At 42.7% G+C, this 22,892-nt stretch overlaps 1 protein-coding gene across 8 annotated transcripts in view; it reads left to right on the forward strand.

Moving 5' to 3' along the window:
• THRB (thyroid hormone receptor beta) overlaps positions 1-22,892 on the forward strand; it is a 169,081-nt gene that overhangs the window by 45,526 nt on the left and 100,663 nt on the right. For 4 of the 8 annotated variants that reach the window (XM_072853974.1, XM_072853975.1, XM_072853972.1 and 1 more), the window contains one exon: positions 4,157-4,265. The exons of the other annotated variants lie outside the window; for them this stretch is intronic. The gene's annotated coding sequence lies outside the window, so the exon portion shown is untranslated. The remainder of the gene's footprint in view (positions 1-4,156; positions 4,266-22,892) is intronic. 8 annotated transcript variants of the gene reach the window in all.

The raw sequence follows: 22,892 nt of genomic DNA on the forward strand, positions 1-22,892 counted from the left end.
GAAGAACAGGCTGTGAAATTAAGGAAACAAGGTAGTGAGGTTGGTAGGTAGTTAAGTTGGCTGGACTAAAAAGCCTAGACATTAAAAAGTAGAGAAAATATTTTAAAAAGTACTTGAAACTTGTATCAAAACAAGGCAAATCTCCAGACCTAAATGGATAAGTAATGTGGCCCCTGGAAAGATAAATATGGATCTAGAATAGAATAGAGGTAATGTGAAGGCGATGGAGGCATGGAAATTTTACGGTCATTGAAGAGAAATGTACAAAATTAAATTTAATGTGTTGCACTGTATATAATTCTGGATTTTGAATTCAAGAACGATTCGAACTAGAACAGGTACAGAAAGAAAAGCATTTCTGAGAGGGTATATCTTAGCAGAATAGGCTAGCAAAGTAAAACCTGAGGCATGATAAGATAGTTCTTAATAAGTATATCAGGGAAAGGACTGCTAGAGAGGAAAGCTAGCTAATTAAGCTAAACAGTGTTGACACATGAACAAAGCTAATAACAGATTTCAATTTTAGCAGAAAGCAGTCAATTGACTCTGAAACTAAGTTAGATCATCCAGGTTACTAGAGAAGCAGCATACATCTTAACTCGCATTTTCTAAATGGGTTCATGAATGTGATCTGTTCTTAACCAGATGCGCAGTCAGTGTTTTCTGAGGAACTTCAGAGATGAGCAAGAGGAGTTGCACTTTCCTTTCAAATGCCTGAGCTTCTGAAGAGCCAAATGCAACATTTTTGGAAAGGACCGTGCAGGGTATTCCTGCAGTTCTCCTCCAGCATATCACCAGTCTTTCACCAGTCATCCCACTCACAGATCCTTTCCTCTTCAGTCCTGCCCTTTAGATTTGCTCTGTCGTGAGTTGATGTTGTATAGGTTCTTCATGGCCCTGCCATCATAGGTGCTGTGCTGGTGTCCTGAATGACATCAAGTGCTCAGCTCTTTGGGAGATGAAGCCCACACAGCAAGTTTATCTGAAAGAGCTTATCTCTGGGCAACGTAAGTCGTGTCAGACCATATCAAACTATTGAATTAATTTTTTCACGGTGTGCTGTGTTGCTCAAGCAGAATTTCATGAAAAGCATTCAGAACATGTATCAGTGTGATGTTGGGAAATGTTTTGTTTATGTGTGGCTGAACTTGAATGCAAGGTGATAATAATAACCCCAGATTGTGACAGAAATTAATTTTAATGTCTTTTTTATTTCTGTTGGCCTTTACGTGTTTCTATAAATACTATGTAGTTGAATGAATACCACACTGATGAATGTGGAAGCCCGCCTGTCAGTGTCTCCAAGGGAAAGCTTTCAAATATAAATAGCCTTAAAAGTATAAATAGTGAAATCTCTATACTGTATTTATCACTGACCACTTTCTTTTTTCCTTTCATTGCGTCTCCCATTTTATTTTTAGTGATGCTTACTTAAAATAGTTTCCCTGCTTTCCTGTTGGCGATTAGAAGGCCACTCTGGAATCCAAGTGATTTCTAAGCCAGATGGTGAGGAAAGTGTTCCTTACGTGAGCAGTGTGAGCTTGAAGTCTTGTCTGTCCATGCCTTCTTTACTGAGGCATCAGCGCTAAATGAAACACATTTCATCCCAGCTTTGTCTGTTCAGTTGATTTCACGTACATATTCTTGAGTCGGTTTCAAAATGTGATTCCAGCATTGTTCAGGACCTCCAGTTCTTCGTATGTTGATGGTATTCCATGTCCCCTAGAGTTTGTAGCTCTGGTTTTAGCTAACTTACTAGAGTCAATACTCTTTCCTAATGTCACTGTGGTGGCAGCCACAACATTTTTTTAAATTTTTCTTTTTTTAATTCCACAAATTCTAGAACGTGCATATGCTAATGATCACCTCAGCTGCACACAAAGTAATGTGAACAGGTTAAAGTTTTGATGGCCCTTGGGCCTTAGCTTTACTTCACTGTTGCAACCGCAGCCTACTGTCCACTTGCCATTTGTGCTGTTACATCTTAGTCCTCTTTTGTGTGTGTTAAAAATACAGAATTTTAAAGTAGGGTTGAATCTAGCATGAGCCACACTGCTGTTTGGTAGGATTTGCAGGCCAAAGCTGATCTTCCAACACCACTTCCTTCAAGAGGCCACAAATGCATCACTTGGTTCTTTTCTCCTAAACTGTTTCTTTTCTCCTAAACTGTTTCAAGAAAGGGAGGTAAGTCTCAGCAAGGACCAGCTGGTTATCTACACACTGCTTTAACCATTTCTGCCTCAAAATGGCAGGGCAAGATGAAGTAGTTATGTGGGAGCTTCACACAGGAGTGACGTTTACCAGACAGCAGCATGGTCAGCCCAGTAGCTGGGAGTGAGGGTCCACACTGGAGCATTCCTAGAAGAGGGTCGTATGAAGGGCATGGGGTCTTGGAGCACAGCAGGACCGTGCCTGCTGCTTGTAGCTCTGCTGCATGGTCTCACGATATAGGTACTGACAGCCAGCAGCAGCTCCTGATGAGCATGAGACCAAGTGCAAGGTCACCCACATTCCTTACTGGGGTGCTTTGAAGGTGTCATCAGGGTGTAAGGTTCCCGCAGGAGCATCTGCTGTGCCCCATGGCTGCTTGGGCACTGCGACTGGACAGCGTAGAAATGCAGTTATTTAAGGCAAATAAGGTCACAGCTGATTCCTGGTATCTCTGACTGCATGCTTTGGTCTCAGCCTGAAACGCTGCCACGGGAAGGAAGAGGAAGGAAGCAAGACGGGAGGTCTTACGACAGAGAAGTAGGAAGCACGTGGACTGTTCTGTGTCCACATCAACAGCAGCAACAGGCTCCCCGGCACTTCAGCGGCAGCAGCAGTTCCCTCTCGTACCGAGAGAAATGTCTTCTCCCATGTCACCTTACCTCAGCAGCCAGGAGGTATACCTGTACAGGTGGATGAGCTGGGCCCAGCGTGCACGTCAGCCATGCCAAGGCCTTTGCTTCTGTTTCTTGCGTTGCTGGTGGAGTCCCGAGAGCAGTGGATCTGGGATGTAAAAGCCGTTAGGATGAGAGATGATGTTCCTGTCTCTGCCTGAGCCTTTGCTACTGTAGTCGCCCCTATGAGACCACTTGTACCTGGGACTTCTTGCAGCTGTGGAGAGGCAAAGAAAGGAGCAGAAATGTGTTCTGCAGCTGCTCTTGAGCGGTGCAGGAGGCATTGCCTTTAGTCAGTTAGGAAATCCGTGAAATGGCCAGCTGCTGCTCGTCGACTAAAGCTGTTTTCCTGCCCTCATCAGGGGGGAATATTTTTCCTGCCAGTAGGCCGTCATGGAGGTGCCTCAGCTTTACACCCGAGCAGATTGCTAATGCATCCAGGCAATGACAGGTAAAATGGTCTGTGTTCATGTGGCTCCGAGACTTTGGGGAATCGTGGAATCATTTAATCATCAATCTTTATGCTTCGAGGCGTGCCAGCATCTGCGAGCTTTTTGTTAGTTTTAAATGCGATTTGTGTAGTTTTATTTTTATACAGTGCCTTGGGATGCTTACTGTAGAAGGCTCTTAAAATAGGTATAACTTAATGTGCTGTTCAGACTTCTCATTAATCTGCTTGTCTTCACTCTTACCCAGAGGTAAAATACAAAGCCTACAGAGTGAGGAGTTTGGAATAAAATGATAGAAAATGGGGCTCTGAAATAAAGACATTTAGCACTGAGGACTCAGACTAACGGTGGAGGAAACAGAACAGGATGTTCAGAAAGTCCAAGCCCTTTGGCATGAGTTAAGGAGCTTGGAAAATAAGCAGGGCTACAGTGAATTTGTGAAACAATGTTTGTCTTCCTAAACTGAATGCTGGAAAGCATCCATTTCACACTTTGCCTTTGCCAGCACCCTGATATCTATTGTAGCACTCATCTTCTGGCCTCTTTATTTTCAGAGAAATATTTGACTTTGTGTTTAGAAGTTATTTGTGCTTCCCGCTTTCTGGTGGTGCGAATGTGATCATGTTGTGGCTATGGGACTAAAATTTGGAGTCTTAGTCTTTGGTCCTGCTGTACTGTGCTGTTTCTGATGTTTGTATTTTAACCGCAGTGATGGGCTTGAAAGACTCCACTTTCACTTTGCTTCACCAAGGCTGTGTCTACATTGGTAAATTAATCAGGGCCAGGACTTGTATCTTATGATTGTCCATATTGTTTAATTTCTAGCACGCTCCATGACATGGTTTTGGCCTGTGCCAGCTAGCACACTCCCAGATGACACCTGTGGCATGATGGCGTGGGAGAGGGACTGTTCTCAGCAGGCATTATTGAAAAGGTAACCGTGTTTTGCAGGGGAAAAGAGTGTAGAGATGCGGATTTGAGCTGGCTGTGCCATTTCCTCCTGAGCCTCTGGATCCTGGTGCATTTTATACACTAGATGAGTCTCTCTCGGGCTTAGCGTTTGAGGAGGATGCTGAAATGCAAGCTTTTGCTTCCTAACTGCATCGCTAGCGCTGTTATCCGCAACAATATCAAGCCACCTCCTCCTCCTCCCCATGTGCCATCTGCTCAGGCTTACAGCACCACTTCATAGCGCTAAGATCTTTTCTCTTTGAATAAGAGTCAGGTTAGGGGCACAACTCAAGTTTTACGTCAAGCTAGCAACACAACAAAACCAAACCCTGTGAGCTTGAGTGAGCTTTCTAGAGAGTGGTCTTCCATCGTGCAGCTCATTTGCAAGCACAGGTACAACAGTAGCTCACAAAGCCAGCATTGTCACAGGCCCACAACAGCAAGTTACAGAAATAATTACTGTTCTGGTATATCTACTTATCACACAGGGCCATGGTAATTGCACATACAGATCATACATTTGCTTGCACGCACGGATTATTATTTTTTTTTTAACTTCACACCTATAGTTCACTCTTCAGGCTTTGTTTGTAACACTTTACTTGAAAATAGGTAGTGTTTACTTGCCTCTGGAGGATTTCTAGTTTGTAAAGCCCTCTGCAGTTCTCAGTTGGAAGGGATCATTGAATTCCTGAGCACTGCCGATGCTTTGGCTATATGTGTTCTTCCAAAAATTGTTTGTATAAGGTATACCTATATATGCAATATTCTTTATAATCCTTGGTTTCTCTCTTTCTGACTTTGTTTTCTGTTGTCTGAGTTTTTAGTTGCAAATGGAGTTGTTATTAAAACCATAGTCTTCATCACTCACCGTTGAAAGTATTTTTTCATGTAGGCAGTACATGGTGTACTAGTAGGATGTACATCACTAGTAGCTGTAGGCTGCACAGACTTTGGGTTTTTTGTCTTGAAAATGATAGGATTGGCTGCACAGTGAACATGTATTTAGCACCAAGATTTAAACTCCTGAGCCAGTTCCATTGCTCTGGAGCAGCAATGGAAGAAACCACTGTTGAGTCATTGGACTAACCAGTATAGCTTTTCTTCATCATAATGCTCTGTGTACAGCGGGGTTATCGTGAGGATTGGAAACACTGAGCAAAAAGGATTTTGTTGTGTCAGTGCTAGGTGAAATGATGTTTTTACAAGCTGGTTTGGTGGGCAGTTTTCTTTTGAGGCTCATGAGGGCCATGATGGTAACAGTCACACAGAAATTGTTATGAAAAAGGAAAGGTTTAGGGAGGTGCAGAGCCTCAAATATAAACTATGTTTACAGTTGTTGCCAATCTATGCACTGATCTCAGTATTTATTAGCTGAAGAGACTGAAAATTCAATCTGGAAGGGATTGTGCTGACTACAAGTTTTTGTAGCCTTTAGTGGTGCCAGCTGCAAAAATAGGCAAATCTGGCTGCAGTGGAAGGGCGTGATGGGGCAGCTCCAGCCCAACTGCTACCCCAGGGGCGTTTTGGAGGCTTTGGCTGGGAGCCGTGAAATGCATCTCCCTGGGGAGGACTGCGTTGCAAACAGACCTTGCCCTTCCCTATCAGTGAATTCCTTTGGCAGTAGACTGGCACCAGAACACCTAAAAATATTTATAATAAAGCTGCAATGATTTTTCCCCTCTTTGAGATGGGGATGGGCTTGCATTGTGTTCATTGATTCGTATCTCACATATGACTCTTTCAAAAGGTCTCGTTATAGCAGCCACTCATTAGTGATGGCACTGTGCCTGGCTGAAGGCCAGGCAAAAACATATTTCTCAATTTCTCACTCTTAAATGGCCTAAACCAAACACTAACAGCTCCCTATTGACTTAAATGGCTGATGGTTGGATCAAGCCACTCTGTTGTAGGAAACAGAGGACTGGCGGAGTAGCTCCTATTTTTCCTTGGAGTTTAGCTTTCTTAAAGAGCAGAAAGAGAAGAACTGAAAGGTCCCCTGCACCCCAACCCAAAAGAATACCTTTGAAATAGGATACGTGTTTTACACGTGTGAAGAGATTAGCATTAGAAGTAACTTTGAGGTAATAAAATAAGCCTTTATGAATGCTTCAGACCACTTTCTCTTTTTCCATGGAATTATGGTCCTTGGCAGCTTGGTCAACTCATTGTCTAGGAAATGTCTTTGTGGGAAGGGGTTGATGCACAGGGAGAGGAGTCTGCTGAACAAAGCAAGCTTTTTGCTGCAAATTAAGAGTTTAAAAAATTAAAATTACTTTATCTGTCATCGTTTTGCACTTTCTTAAATTGAGTTCATGTTTTGAAGTGAATAATTAATCTTTCCTGTTCATTTTATTTACTTACTTTACGTAGGAAGGGGAAAATTTGGGATCATAAATAAGAAGTCTCAATAAGAGCCAGTCTCTGCTTCAGGCAGAAATTGGACCACACCAAATGTAGGTAGGCCAGTGTTAGTTCACATGAACTATAATCACACTTAAATTGTTGCTGAACTAAGTATGCACGTCAATGGGTAGATCTCTCCATACCATACTGGAGCTCATACTGCTGTATGATTTACTGCTTTTAGGACCTGCATTAGCAAGATTAAAGTCAGTGCTGCTTTGCCTACCTAGCTCCTTCCTGAATGCAGGGGAAAAATACTTGTGAAATCCTGAGCGCACAGGAAACAATGAGAGATCCACATTCATCTTGTTGCAGCGATTTTGGGGCTTTTCTACGCTTCCCTGTAGGACAAATTGCTGTGTTGCCTCAGTTTCATTAGTGGTGTTCAGACATCAGTTATTCAGTCCCTACCCTTGCACAAGTGCCAAAAATCACAGATGTGGAAATCTTGGACACTGTGATTTTTCACAGTATTCATGACAAAAAGGCAGTTGGCTTTGGAGATATCTTTGAATATGAAAAAACTCCTTAAGTGTATGCTTTTTTTGTAAAGGCAGTTGCATTCAGAAGACCACAGTCAAGTGCAAGTACCCTCAGCTGGAACCCTAGTCCCTCTGCTGCAGTGTGGTCATGCTGCTGTGTAGAGTCCACGAGGTTGTTTGAGCCACTGCAATGCATTATCCAGAGTTTTCATCAGCTGTTGAGTTTTGTTTTCTGGAGTTTGCTCCCTCAAAAATATGGTAGCCATCAGTAGAAAAACAACTGAAATAAGAAGTGTCAGACTTGTTTTCTTTTTTAGGTACTATATGGTTCTATAACAAACAGAGGGTATAGGTTATTTATTTTTATTCAAACAAATAATTTGCAACAGCTGGAAAGGTAGGGGAAGAGCCATGAGCTGAAAATAAAATTTACAGCACAATTCTGTGTATGTTGTCGGGGAATCATTCCCATGCAACCCAGCAATGGCACAGAGATTTCAGGGATTATGTTCAGATTAAATGTCAACAAGAGCTGAGCCGTGGCAGTATGCCAGGAAGGTCATATGAGGAAAGTCCCAAAGTTTTACACTCAAATAAAAATGTGTTCTGCTTAATACTCATAATATGCTGCAAATGTTAACACAGCTAATGACCTGGGTTAAGAAATCTCATTATAACTTGATTTTTTAAATTATTTTTTAAATTTAGATTTGGAACTTTTTGCTGCTTTTTGGTATTTAAGACTTTGTCAGCAATTTTATTCGGGGGTTATGCCTGTACTGTAGAATTTTTTTCTTAGTAGCATGACATAAAGAAACGTTAATCTAAAACTTCTACAGCTGCTTAAAATTTTCATTTTCAAGTTACACATAAATGGAATGATAACCTGCTAATACTTCCACACGCATTGTTACTACACAGAAGCATCCCTGTTATTTGTAAGATGAAATCCAAGGCATTTATGGGAGAATACTTTATTATTGGGAGGGAATGAAAAAATAGATACAAATACATAGTTGGGAAATGTTCGTTCTTTTTTTAATCTGTGGTTGGTCTGTGCCATTCCAAAATACCTGTGGAATTATGAAGGAATATGCTGACAGTCTCCTACTGCATTGAGAATGTCTTCTTTTGGTTTAATTTGACCTCTGTTTACAGTAGATTGATTTTAACTAGAACAGGACATTCTTACTCTGAGGGATATCGACACATGGAGTTGTATGGCCTTAGCTATGCTACTTGAAATAAGCACCCTATTAATCTACTTGCCGTCTCTGAAAAAGCTGGAACTATTTTAAAATCGATTTATTAAATCTCTTCAGTACTCTAAATGTGATCCTACTACTGGATGCAGTCAAGGGGATATGATGCTTTTTTATGTATCATTTCATTTGCTCCCTAGCACGAAACCCTGCAGCGGTGTGAGCATACCTTCCTGATGCCCTTCATGGGCATCGGGTTTTACTGAGGGAATTTTCATGAGACTTTTTTTGGATGCGACCAACATACTGAATCAAACCACAGCTGTTGGATTTGGTTTGCCAGTGAGCTTCAATACATGCTGCTTTGCTCCAAAATTGCCTCATGTGAACAGGAGCAAAACTTGGAGTCATTAACCAAAGCAGCTGGTGATTCTGTGGACTCAGGACTCCACCTTTCATTTCTAATTATATATACATACCATATTTGTAAACCTGATTTTAGGTATCCTGTATACACATAAATACATATTTATATACACATGTATGCATGTGTGTGTAAACATACATGTGTATGTGCACGCTGAAGTTTATTTTCCCCTTCCTCCTCCTGTCTTTCCCCTCCTTGCCTGCTGCAGTGAGGCACAAGGGAGGGGAGAAAACTGTTTTAGCTGGCCGAGGCCAACATTGCCATGGGAGGATCTACAAACTGATCTGCAGTTTATTAAAGATGGAAGTTGGGAGATAACAATTAGAACTGTCAGATTCTGGAGAGTGTCCCAGTGGTAATGGTGGGGTCAAAAATTGAACTGAAAAGGACCACGAGAGGCGGCTGGCTGGGAGCAGGGCAGGAGGCTGGGTGAGCGGGGTCCTGAGGCAGAGGTGCTGCTGAGTTTTGCAGTTAAAACAGATTCAGTCGGTTTGTTATTTACGAAGGACACGGTATGCAACCCTCAACATGTCAACGCTTCTTTAAAGTACAGATTTAAGAAATTGCAGTTTAGAAGTCAGTCCTTTAAATAGTATAAATGAGTAAGGTAAATTCATAAATTATTTTAATGAAGTTAAACGCCGTATGTCATACCACTTATTGTTCTGAATCATGAAATTAGTAGGATTTTTTCCATTGCTTTTACTAGACCTTTATTTAAACTACAGTCAGTGGAATTTTACCGTCCTACAGCCCAAGACACACAGTAATAAATCAACCCTTATTTCCTTATTTGTTTGAAGCTAATGTGACAACAAATAGTCTGTTAGCATACATTATTTCTTTATACAGCAAAATATACAAATGTTTCAATGATTATACTTTTATCTCTATAGTGTTTTAAAAACATGACACAATGTGTTTCTCTGATAAATTGAGTTACATAAAAGCAGCTTCACATCTACTCAATGCTATTACAAAATGCTCCCTCTATTTCAAGTTAAAAGGTGTGTTCAGCTTGGGAATATGTTCATAGAGAAACTTAATTTACCTTATTAAGAAAAACTTGTGTATTCTCTTAAGTTTCAGATTTATTTTTTTTTTTAATAATCATTTTATCACTTTCTGGACTCCTGCCTGCCCAGGCTGCCTGGGGCTGGCGAAGGTTTGGTAGTCAGGGTGCTGCTGAGTTCTGCAGTTAAATTGAGTTGGATTCTTGTTTATGAAGGATGCAGTTTGACTCCCTTGTGCTTTTTTTTCCCCTTCTGTGAATTTTTTCTGTAACTGGATGTTAGTTTTCTAGTATTAACCCTTAGTGGCTTGACAATTACGCTTTTTCCCTGTAAAGCCTGTAGAACCATCAGAACTGGCGTTACCCCAGCAGGGTTCATCCAGCTTTGTACCTGTGCAGCGCTGTGTCGCCAGCATTTATTTAAGCGGGAATGTTTTAAGGGACTGCGAGGTCTTTTGGCTCGGCAGCCACGCAGCCACGGTGCAGCCCCGCTCTGCGTGTGTCGCTGCATGCCAGTGCCTGGCTCAGAAAGGCAGGTGTTGCGGTGCCCGTGGTGCTCACAAGGACCGTGAAGGCAGATGGGCCGCTCGGTACCTGTGTGCCGGGGCGGATGCGGGTGACCCGTGTGTGCCGGCCACCCAGCCTGGGTTCCTGGGGTCACAGGTCAGTGCTAGTTGAGTATTGAGTACTTAGGGCTGTGTAAGGTTGCTTCGGTTGTATCCTGAATTAATTGAAGTGTTTTATCCTAATGAGAAAAGCAAAGTATGCTAGGGAGGAGTGGGTATGTCTCCACCTTTCCTAAAGAAGGGAGAGACAAACACATAGTGATAGGATTAATTTCCTCTTAACTCTGCAGCTCTGGCTGTACTGTCTCAAGGGTTTCTCTCTACAAAACCATGTAGCATTACTAAGCACCTATTTGCTGGGTGAAATAGCCAGGTGTGCTTTGTGTATAAGCAAGTGACTGTAGTGTCTGAAAGTGACTGTAGTGTCTGAAAGTGACTGTAGTGTCTGAAAGTGACTGCAACTGACTGTAGTGACTGAAACATTGCTTCAGATGCTTCCTGAGTCAGATCATTCATGATTGCAATAACGAGATTATTTGTGGTAGGCTCCTCCTTGTGACAATGGTCCTTTGTTTGAAGTCTGCGTGGCATATGTGTTATACTTCCGATTTGCAGATTGCTTCTCTGCTAGAAAACAGCATTGCAGCAGGGAACTGAAAGTGAAGGTCAGTGCTGTTAAATTCAGGATGTTACTCAGCGCTGGAAATAATTGGGAAAGCTCATAGTTGAGTTAAAAGCTTTAATCATGACTTTCATTGAGATGATACTGCTTCCTGTTGTTCCTGAGGTTGGTTTTTTATTTGGTTTTTAGTGTGTTGTCTTTTGGTTTGTTTTTTGGTTGTTTTTTTTTTTTTAACTCTATCTGCTGATTAGAACTGGGTAAATACTGCCAAGAGAATTTTGTTACTCATGACTGTGTAAGAGGTGTTCTTTCTTCATAGTGGTGGTCCTTTATGTGCACATAATTTTGTTTAACGAAAGGAAGAAAAACCCAGCATTTCTTTAGTGTTTGGATTCAACTTAATTTTAACATTTACCTGTAATCTTAATTTTTTTATAAAATTCTGCTTCTTTCCATAAAATAACTGCTATCAAGTCCCTACGTTACAAGGTGATTATCCCCCACAGCAAGGTGATTATGCTTTGTGGTGGAACCGTGACCAGAGTGTGTTGGGTTTAGGTGGTGTTTTCTACTAGCTTATGGCTAGGATTTGTCTCCTGTAGAGATGGGTGGTCAGGCTGAAACCAAGGTGTGTTGTGCTCCAGACCCCCAAGGGGATTGTCCCCGTGTGATCTTCCTCTGCCTCATTTGCACAGCGGCTGATGCGCTCATCCCTGGCAAGGCAGGCTGGGGAGCAGTTGGTACCGGAGTCTTCCTCCTCTCGTGGCATCCCACAAAGTTCGCAGGCAGGTCTGGTGGCTGCGTGGAGAGGAGGCAACCTCTGCCACCACTGGAAAGAAGAAGAAGATGATGATGACGATGATGGTGATGATGAATCAGTGACAATGGCTGTACACAGTATTCCTGCTTCCCTTTGGGAAAAGGGAGAGGTCATCCCAGCGTTGGGCCAGCACTTCAGAGGGAATCACCAGAGCTGTTTGCTGCAGTAGAAGTCTAAAATAACTGTGTTTCCCATGGACGGTGTCAGCAGCTTGTAACGAAAACACAGAGCAAGCTCAGTTCCTGAAAAGCACATCTGAAACTAAAATAGTCCTTTTGTTTTTAATTATTTGATGCCAGATTTTATCCTTGGAGCTCAGAGATTTCCTGATGTTTTCATTTGAAACTGTACTGCTTCATGCAAGGTGAACGCAGCTTAAAATAAATCCAGTGCAAGCATTGCAGGGACTCTGTCCTGTGCTTGGGCATGTGATTTTTAATTTTTTCCCCCAGTTAATTACTTAATATATTCTACAGGATAAGATTGTTTAGGTTATCTATGAATTTTCAGCCCCACTGTGAATTTTAATTCCAGGTCATTTTGTTGCAAGTTAGCATAATATTTATACACGCACTTCCAGTGATAAAAAAGCACAGTTAATTCTTTGACAGGAAGAATAAAGCATTTTACTGTTCTGCATTGTGTGGGGCGTTATGACAGATTTCTTTTGATTGTGCAGCATTCAAATTACACATCAGTAAGGTAACGTTACATTATGTTATCTGTCTGCACTTCTACAAGCAACTCATTATTTTAATAAAAATTTACAGTGATCTGAAAGCCACTTTTATATATATAGTAATAATTATACACATATGATTTTGTATATTGTTATACAGGTCTACATTTTCTGCATCCTATAGCAAGAAATAGACTAATATTACTCTTGAGATACTTGCCAGGTAATTGAATATAAACATTGAAATTTTTGCTGAAGGTTTTGGTGGTCTCTGAAGGTATTCAGACTTTAGCCATTTCAGTTGCAGCTGACAAAAATGCTTTCGCTGAAATGGAGATCAATTTTTTGAGTCTTATTTATTTACAAATGAGATTAAATGCGAACACGACTTAATAATTTTGCTTGCCCTAAACAGTTAAAGGGTCAGTGTTTACTGATTACCTTTTCCATACCTCTAGATCAGGGCTGTTTAAATTGCAGGCTTTCATCTAGATTTGGACCATGATTATACTTGACCTTGCTATGACTACATGAAGTTTCTCAGATGTTGTGGAAATGTGGCATTTCTTGATGGTTTTTCCAGTATCTTGGAGAGTGGATTCACCATTCCTAGTTGTCAAGCTTGTGCATGACTCTTGAATGACCAAGAAGATGCAGATCGAGTGCACTAGAAATAGCAGAACAGGCCTTAGTAAATTAATCGAGTAATGCAGATTAGTATAGTGTTATCTTTAGTACAAAAGATTATTTTTTGAATGAAAGGCAAAAAAATTTAAACAGTAGGGTCCTGTTCTTAGTGAACTTGATATAGCAGTTTTAGTTACAAAAAAAAATAATCCTGGTGTATTTCAGGAGAAATAATTTCTATCAAAGTGTATAAAACCTTTGTTTTTGTGATCAGAACTTAGTTACCTAGTTTAATAGGTATTAATTTATTTTTTACTGTACTATGCTGGAGGAAGCCCTAAGGATCTTATTTCGGTTGCAAGCATTATGAATGTCAGAAAATATATTGGGAGTCAGGGGTACTGACTTCTGACATTGCCCCCCATTTGTAAAAGTGCAAAATGAGCAATAATTATTTGGTGACTATAATGCTATGTATAAGCTGTAATTGTAGAGATAGGAAAAGATCTCCTTCGAGTTACCAAGTATCAAATTTCAGCTGTCTTATTTATTCTCACGTTTTGAGAAATTCACAGATTTGCATTTGCATTTTTAGAGCAAATACCAGATTTGAAACTCTTTTCAGCAGGACCACTAACACCATTACTGTGTGTTCACAACAGAGCAAACATCTTGAAAAGAGATCCCTCCCATTTCCAGTTTTCATGAGACTCTTAAAAGGAACAGTCACATGAAAATATTTTCTTAAAATTCTTTGACAATGCCATTCAAAAATGGCATTGTTAGCCTGCTTATTATGTTACTTGTTAGCTGAAGCACTACCAGATAATGATACTTCTTAGACCTGTGATTATTCATTGCTCAATTTATTAATAATGCTACTATTTTATTCTCTTACTGTAGCTCTCCAAAGCAATCTATGTATTGCAAGGCAGTCTGCTCAGGTCTTCTCTTTTACCATCATAGTGTGCTTTTCTTTTTTTTTCTTTTTTTTAATTATCATATAGAAAAGGATATGAAATTTTAATACACAGCCTTACTAGGGAAGAGTAAGGAGGAGAATAAGATAAATTAGCCCTAAAAGCAAAAGGCAAAATGAAGTCTAAAATCTAAGTAAAGCTCTTAACTGAACTGAACTTTGAAATATTTATCTAGATCAGTAACGATTTCCTCTGTGAGCACTGCAGAAAAAGAAAATCTGGAATTATTTGCCTAAGGTTGAAACATATCATTACTAGAGATACATCACTGCTATCTGTGGACCATTCAGTGGTCAATATGTAACAATCATCTTATTCTTTATAGTAGTTAGTTTATTTGTATCAAAATTTGCTCCTTAAGATCTTCACAAATGCTGAGGAAAGAGGGATTTTTTTTTTTTAATGTGGTGGCATTAAAAAAAAAAAAGCACTACCACTAAAACTTTTTTAGTATACTTTTAGAAGAGCTTTCTTACACACATGCTTTTAGCAATGCTTTACCCAAAAGCATCTTTTCCACTTCTCTCATTTTTTGTCAATGTCCTGCAATAACTATACCTCAAAGGTGTCTTCACTTCCTTCCTACCTTCTCCTGGGTTTGGGGTTATTCCTCCCATACACAGAAACATCAAAATACTTGTCTACTGAAGCGTTTGTTCTCAAGACCTCTGGAAATCAGTCTAGCCCCGAGACTGAATTGGTCCATTGTTCCGCTTAGCACTAAATAAACGAAACATCTTCATGCTTAGTGGGAATGGAAGTGTATTTCCATGCTCATGAACTTCTACAGAGAAATCCATTTGCTCAATCTTCAGTACAACAACATTGTTGACAGAATTTCTGGATGCCTAGCATAATTGTTTGCCATTACCTGAAAAATTTGGAATGCGTGTGGTAAAGGCCATTACCACACCATAATAAGGCTATATTTCCCTATATTCCTATATGTGAATAACTCTGACTTTGAACGAGTGATGGTACCATACTTCTGTACCATAGTGGTGAAATACTTAAACAAAGTTACAAATGTGAAGAGGGTCTGTTCTGACTAGTTTGGCCAGGAGACAGCATTATTAAGTCTTCTGCATGTACACACCCTTCTTAATCACTGAAAATATCATAAGGAATTTTTGGCTTGCTGTGAGAGCTTGGCTGTAGAGCTGGAGTAACTGACCTTCGAAGCTGAAGAAGACCTTGAAATCTATCTGGCAGATTATCTTCTGTACACAATAGAGATGGCCTGAATCAAAACTTTGCTTGTCAGAAGGTTTCAGAACAAAGAGTAAAGCAAACTGAATGCAGTTTTTGAACTTGTCGTCTTGATTTATTTTATTAAACTATTGCACTTGGAAAGATACTGGCCAGTCCATTTACAACAGCACCAAAGTGTGCATTGATCAAGGCAGATATCTTGGCAGGCAGTCACAGAAACCTTTTGGAAGCATCCTTTCATCTAGTGGTGCAGTGTGCGTGGAATCCCCCAGAGACTACTGTCATTAACTACTCCCACGAGACTCCTAATGGAGAAGACTTTTCAACACCAAACCTGAATCATGAAGCGTGCCTTTGATTGATTGCAGCCTCATGTTGGGGAATGTAACTAACGTCTCAGTTCAGCTGCCAACATGCTGATGTCCAGTGATATTTGAGATGTCACAGAGGGTGTCCCACTTGGCCTCCAGCAGTGGCTCTAGAATGAATGGTGTCTCCTGTGGGAGATACCCCCTAATGAATGTTGGGATGATGCCTGGAAACAGAAAGTAGACTGTGGTCAGTCTTGTGTTATTTAAATTCATCTGAGAGTTTGGGTTTTTTTCCATTTTCATCCTCGTGCCTTTGACTTTTTCCTCCGTTATAAATAAGACTTTAATGTTTATTTTAAAGGGAACCAGACTGACAGCAAAGATATCAACCACTTCTAACAAGAAATGTAGTGTTAGTCTTAGTCTTCATCTCGTGTAATAATGGCCAAATGACCAAAACTTAGTATTTTTGATGCGGATATTAGCAAATGATAAAATGTCTTTTACTTTGGCTGGTGATCTCCTCATTGTAAAACTGAAGACTTCTTAGGGCAGTTCAGCAAAGCTTGCAATGCATTTCCTCTTGGGTGAGAGCCAGAGGATTCCAGCATGGTCGTTCTGGCACAGTTGATACGTTTTATAAAACAGGTGTCTACATGTGTGTAATAAACGTAGTTATGCTGAAAAATCTGAACAGATGTCCTGGTTTCAGCTGGGATAGAGTTAATTTTCTTCCTAGTAGCTGGTATAGTGCTGTGTTTTGGATTTAGGATGAAAATAATGTTGATAACACATTGATGTTTTCGTTGTCGCTGAGCAGTGCTTACACGAAGTCAAGGACTTTTCAGGTTCTCATACTGCCCTGCCAGCGAGGAGGCTGGGGCTGCAGAAGAAGCTGGGAGGGGACACAGCCAGGACAGCTGACCCACACTGACCAAAGGGATATTCCACACCATATGACGTCACGCTGAACAAAACACTGGGGGGATTTGGCCAGGGGGCAGCGCGGCCACTGCTCGGGAACTGCCTGGGCATTGGTTAGCGGGTGATGAGCAATTGCTCATCAGGTAAAAAAAGGTAAACTTTTCTCTGTGGAGAGCCAATCTATGGGGGAGACAAAGGGAGACACTTTCCCCTGCTCTTTCACCTTCCCCTTCTCCTCCAGGCTAGTGACAATAGCTCTTGAGAATTTTGAATATCCTTGGGATGTTCAAACCGGCATGTTCCTATTGCTGTGTCTCCTGAATGTGTTTCAGGTCTTGTTTAAGGATAAATAACTATTTAAGAATACCACCCAGAGATCTGCCCTAAGGCTGGATAGTTACGAGTGGCAGGGTGTGTGGGATAGTATGGGCAAGTACCTAGGACAGTGGGCACCTGCAGTGTTTTGGAACTTCACCTCTGAACAAGTGCAGAATCCTGAAAAACTAGTAAAGTATTTGGAAAAAGTGTGCTGTCACCCTGGCAATTCCAGAGAGACACAAATCACTGCAATGTGCTGGGGCCTGGCCCATGCCTACTGAGCCCCTATTCAACACTATTGAGTACCCTCAAGGGGAAGAGAAGGTCTCTGGATCTGATGACAGAACAACAGACACCGTGGCTACTCCAACCCTCGTGACAGGCACTGCAGCTGAACCAGAGAACCAACCCGTGCCGGTATCAGTTGCCCCTGTACACAAGAAGAAATACTGGATGCAAAAGTCAGCTTGTTTAGTCAGGGAAGAAACTCCTACTAAGAAGGGGAAGGAGGAAGAAGTGGACAAGGCAGGCTACTCCAAAGCAGGGCCATCACAAGAAGAGGAGGAGGAAGAGGCAGAACTCATAAACAAGGCGGTAACCACCCTATCCCTGTCCCTGAGTGAGCTGCGAGATATGCAAAAAGATTTCAGCCGTCGTCCAGGCCTGGGATCCCTTTCTAGGGAAGGGGGCATTGGCAAAGTGATTGGAAAAGGGGCACAGGTCCTCAGCCTCTGGAGGCGACTCCTGTCAGGCATGAAGGAAAGGAACCCCTTCAAGGAAGATATTATATGTCACCCAGGCAAAGTGGACCACCATGGAGAGAGGTATCCAGTACCTGAGGGAATTAGCTGTGCTGGAGGTGATTAATGGCGACCTGGACAACGAGCAGTTATCCAAAGATCCAGATGAAGTCCAGTGCACATGACCCACGTGGTGGAAGTTTGTACGGAATGCACCATCGTCGTATGCCAACTCATTGGTAGTAAGGACCTGGAAAGATGGAGACAGACAAACAGTGGATGAATTGGCTGGCCAACTCTGGCAGTACGAAGAAAGTCTCTCTTCCTTCCTATGGGCCTGCATCCCAGCTGTGGAGAAACTGTCCCAGAAGGTCCAGCAACTCAAGGAGGATAGGTCCTACTCCCCACCCATACGGACCAGTATCTCAGCTAGTAAGCGTTCCTCTGCTCAAGAGAGAGGATATAATGGGTACACACCATGGGGCACCCTGTGGTTTTACCTGCGTGACCACAGAGAGGACATGAGGAAGTGGGATGGAAAACCTCCTTCCACCCTAGAGGCACGGGTATGTGAGTTGCAAAGAAATACAATCACCAATGGGGGTTCTTCCAGGAAAATTGCTGCTCCAGTTTCCAGTGGGCAGTTCCCCAGAGAGAGTAGGAGGGCTGATCCTACTTCTGATCTTAATGAAGGGACTTCTGACTCGTATTTACAGGAAGTGGGTAACAAATACTGTGACCAGGACTAGAGGGGCCCTGCCTCCAGCCAGGTGGAGGAAAGGGACAACGGGGTTTACTGGACCGTGTGGATTTGATGGCCTGGCACATCAGACCCACAGGAGTATAAGGCTCTAGTGGACACTGGTGCACAGTGTACCCTAATGCCATCAGGCTATACAGGGGCAGAACCCATCTGTATTTCTGGAGTGACAGGGGGATCCCAACAGCTAACTGCATTGGAGGCCAAGTGAGTCTAACTGGGAATGAGTGGCAAAAGCACCCCATTGTGACTGGCCTAGAGGCTCTGTGCATCCTTGGCATAGACTGCCTCAGGAGAGGGTATTTCAAGGACCCAAAAGGGTACCGGTGGGCTTTTGGTATAGCTGCCTTGGGGATGGAGGAAATTAAACAGCTGTCCACCCTGCCTGGTCTCTTGGAGGACCCTTCTGTTGTGGGGTTGCTGAGGGTCGAAGAACAGCAGGTGCCAATCGCCACTGCAACGGTGCACCAGCGGCAATATCACACCAACCAAGACTCCCTGATTCTCATCCATGAGCTGATTCATCAACTGGAGAGCCAAGGAGTGATCAGCAAGACTCGCTCACCCTTTGACAGTCCCATATGGCCAGTGCGGAAGTCTAATGGAGAGTGGAGACTAACAGTAGACTATCACGGCCTGAATGAAGTCACGCCGCTGCTGAGTGCTGCTGTCCTGGACATGCTAGAACTTCAGTATGAACTGGAGTCAAAAGCAGCCAAGTGTTGTGCTACAATTGATATCGCTAATGTGTTTTTCTCAATCCCTTTGGCAGCAGAGTGCAGGCAACAGTTTGCTTTCACTTGGAGGGGTGTCCAGTACGCCCGGAATCGACTGCCCCAGAGGTGGAAACACAGCCCTACCGTTTGCCATGGACTGATCCAGATGGCACTGGAACAGGGTGAAACTCCAGAACATCTGCAATACATTGATGACATCATCATGTGGGGCAATACAGCAGAAGAGGTTTTTGAGAAAGGGAAGAAAATAATCCAAATCCTTCTGAAGCCAGTTTTGCCATAAAACAAAGTAAGGTCAAGGGACCTGCACAGGAGATCCAGTTTTTAGGAATAAAATGGCAAGATGGACGTCATCAGATCCCAATGGATGTGATCAACAAAATAGCAGCCATGTCTCCACCAACTAGCAGAAAGGAAACACAAGCTTTCTTAGGCGTTGTGGGCTTTTGGAGAATGCATATTCCAAATTGCAGTCTGATTGTAAGCCCTCTCTATCAAGTGACCTGGAAGAAGAATGATTTCAAATGGGACCCTGAGCGACGACAAGCCTCTGAACAACTTAAACAGGAGATAGTCCATGCAGTAGCCCTTGGGCCAGTATGGGCAGGACAAGATGTAAAGAATGTGCTCTACACCGCAGCCGGGGAGAATGGCCCTTCCTGGAGCCTCTGGCAGAAAGCAGCAGGGGAGACTCGAGATCGACCCTTAGGGTTATGGAGTCAGGGATACAGAGAATCCGAGGCCCGCTATGCTCCAACTGAAAAAGAGATATTGGCAGCATATGAAGGGTTTCAAGCTGCTTCGGAAGTGGTTGGTACTGAAACACAGCTCCTGGCACCCTGACTGCCGGTGCTGGGCTGGATGTTCAAAGGGAGGGTCCCCTCTACACATCATGTGACTGATGCTACGTGGAGTAAGTGGGTTGCACTGATCACACAACGGGCTCGGATAGGAAACCCCAGTCGCTCAAGAATCTTGGAAGTGATCATGGACTGGCAAGAAGGCAAAGATTCCTGAATATCATTAGAGGAGGAGCTGATGCATGCTGTAGAGGCCCCACTATATAACAAACTACCAGAAGCAATATGCCCTGTTCACTGACGGGTCCTTGTCGTATTGTAGGAAAGCATCAGAGATGGAAAGCTGCTGTATGGGGTCCTATACAACAAGTTGTAGAAACTGCTGAATGAGAAGGTGAATCGAGTCCGTTTGCAGAGGTGAAAGCCATACAGCTGGCTTTAGATATTGCTGAACGAGAAAAGTGCCCAGTGCTCTGTCTCTATACTGACTCATGGATGATGGCAAATGCCCTGCAGGGGTCGTTACAGCAATGGAAGCAGAGCAGCTGGCAGCACAGAGGCAAACCCATCTGGGCTGCCGCATTGTGGCAAGATATTGCTGTCCGGATAGAGAACCTGGTTGTAAAAGTATGTCATGTAGATGCTCACATACCCAAGAGTTGGGCCACTGAGGAACATGAAAACAACCAGCAGGTGGATCAGGCTGCTAAGATTGAAGTGGCTCAGGTGGATCTGGACTGGCAACATGAGGGTGAATTATTTATAGCTCAGTGGGCCCATGACACCTCAGGCCATCAAGGAAGACATGCAACATACAGATGGGCTCATGATCGAGGGGTGGACTTGACCATGGACACCATTGCACAGGTTATCCATGAACGTGAAACATGCGCTGCAATCAAGCAAGCCAAGCGGTTAAAGCCTCTGTGGTATGGAGGACGATGGCTGAAATATAAATATGGGGAAGCCTGGCAGATTGATTATACCACACTCCCACAAACCCACCAAGGCAAGCGCTATGTGCTTACAGTGGTGGAAGCAAGCACCGGATGGATGGAAACATATCCCGTGCCCCATGTCACCGCCCGGAACACTATCCTGGGCCTTGAAAAAGAGGTCTTATGGGGTCATGGCACCCCAGAGAGAACGGAGTCAGACAATGGGACTCCCTTCCAAAACAACCTCATAGACACCTGGGCCAAAGAGCATGGTATTGAGTGTGTATATCACATTCCCTATCATGCACCAGCCTTCGGGAAAATGAAACAATACAATGGACTGTTAAAGACTACGCTGAGAGCAGTGGGTGCTGGGACGTTCCAACACTGGGATACACATTTAGCAAAAACCACCTGGTTAGTCAACACTAGGGGATCTGCCAGTCGAGCTAGCCCTGCCCAATCAAAACTTTTACATACTGTAGAAGGGGGTAAAGTCCCTGTAGTGCACATAAAAAATATGCTGGGGAAGACAGTCTGGGTTATTCCTGCCTTGGGCAAAGGCAAACCCATCTGTGGGATTGCTTTTGCTCAAGGACCTGAGTGCAGTTGGTGGGTAATGCAGAAGGATGCGGAAGTCCCATGTTTACCTCAAGGGGATTGATTTTGGGTGAGAATAGCCAATGATTTTAATTGGATGATGTTAATTGCTATATAACATCGTATGTCATCACTTCTATGGTAGCTATATGCCATATCAATGGTATTACAGTAAGAATCACCCAGATTAATGAAGAATGAATTTTGATGAAGCTGAGCAAAGTGCAGCGATAATAGAACCAGACAAGTGCAGCAGTGATGGAACCAGAACTGGCTTCAACGTGCAACAATCCAACACCACACACCACCTCTCCTGCCTTGAAGGACTGTTATGGCAGATGGAGCCCAAAGTCATGGACTAAATTAACTCAATGGACATTTTATAGGGATAGCCCATAGACTAAGGGCATGATATCTGTGTGTATATATCAAAAGACATGAAAGATGATGGTGATTAATTGGGATGTAGTGGAAAGTGTGGGACCTGGGCATGAAGTAGATCGTATAGAATAAGGGGTGGATACTGTCCTGGTTTCGGCTGGGATAGAGTTAATTTTCTTCCTAGTAGCTGGTATAGTGCTGTGTTTTGGATTTAGGATGAAAATAATGTTGATAACACATTGATGTTTTCGTTGTCGCTGAGCAGTGCTTACACAAAGTCAGGGTCTTTTCAGGTTCTCATACTGCCCTGCCAGCGAGGAGGCTGGGGGTGCACAAGAAGCTGGGAGGGGACACAGCCAGGACAGCTGACCCACACTGACCAAAGGGATATTCCACACCATATGACGTCACGCTGAACAAAACGCTGGGGGGATTTGGCCAGGGGGCAGCGCGGCCACTGCTCAGGAACTGGCTGGGCATTGGTTAGCAGGTGATGAGCAATTGCATTGTGCATCACTTGTTTTGTATATTCTTTTATCATTATTATTTTTTTCTTTCCTTTTCTGTGCTATTAATTTGTCTTTATCTCAACCCACGAGTTTTACCTTTTTTTCTGATTCTCTCCCCCATCCCACTGAGTGAGCACACGGCTGTGTGTTGTTTAGCTGCCTGCCGGGTTAAACCACGACAACAGATAATTTAAAAGTATGTGTTAGAGTGAACAAGACTGGTAATTTACCATGTCAATAAAACAAAATATAAGCAGCATTTCTGTAATGTGTGTAATGTAGAGTAATTCTGTAATGTAATGGCTCCATTGTGTGAGCCATTTTTCAATTCCTGTTCCAAGATGTTATTGATCCAGATGTTCGTATATTTTCTTTTATCACTAGCTGTCTTTCAGTTAAAATCTGCAAAACTGATTCTCATTCACAGTGCTATCGATCAGTCAGGTTAACCAACAACAGCCCATGACAAAGGGTATAAAATTAATGAAGAAATGGAGAGCTGAATCATACACATTAAAAGTGTGTATATGTATATGTAGTAAACTAAAATCATCAGT

This window comes from Ciconia boyciana, chromosome 2 (assembly GCF_034638445.1).
Source record: "Ciconia boyciana chromosome 2, ASM3463844v1, whole genome shotgun sequence".
NCBI lineage: Eukaryota > Metazoa > Chordata > Aves > Ciconiiformes > Ciconiidae > Ciconia > Ciconia boyciana.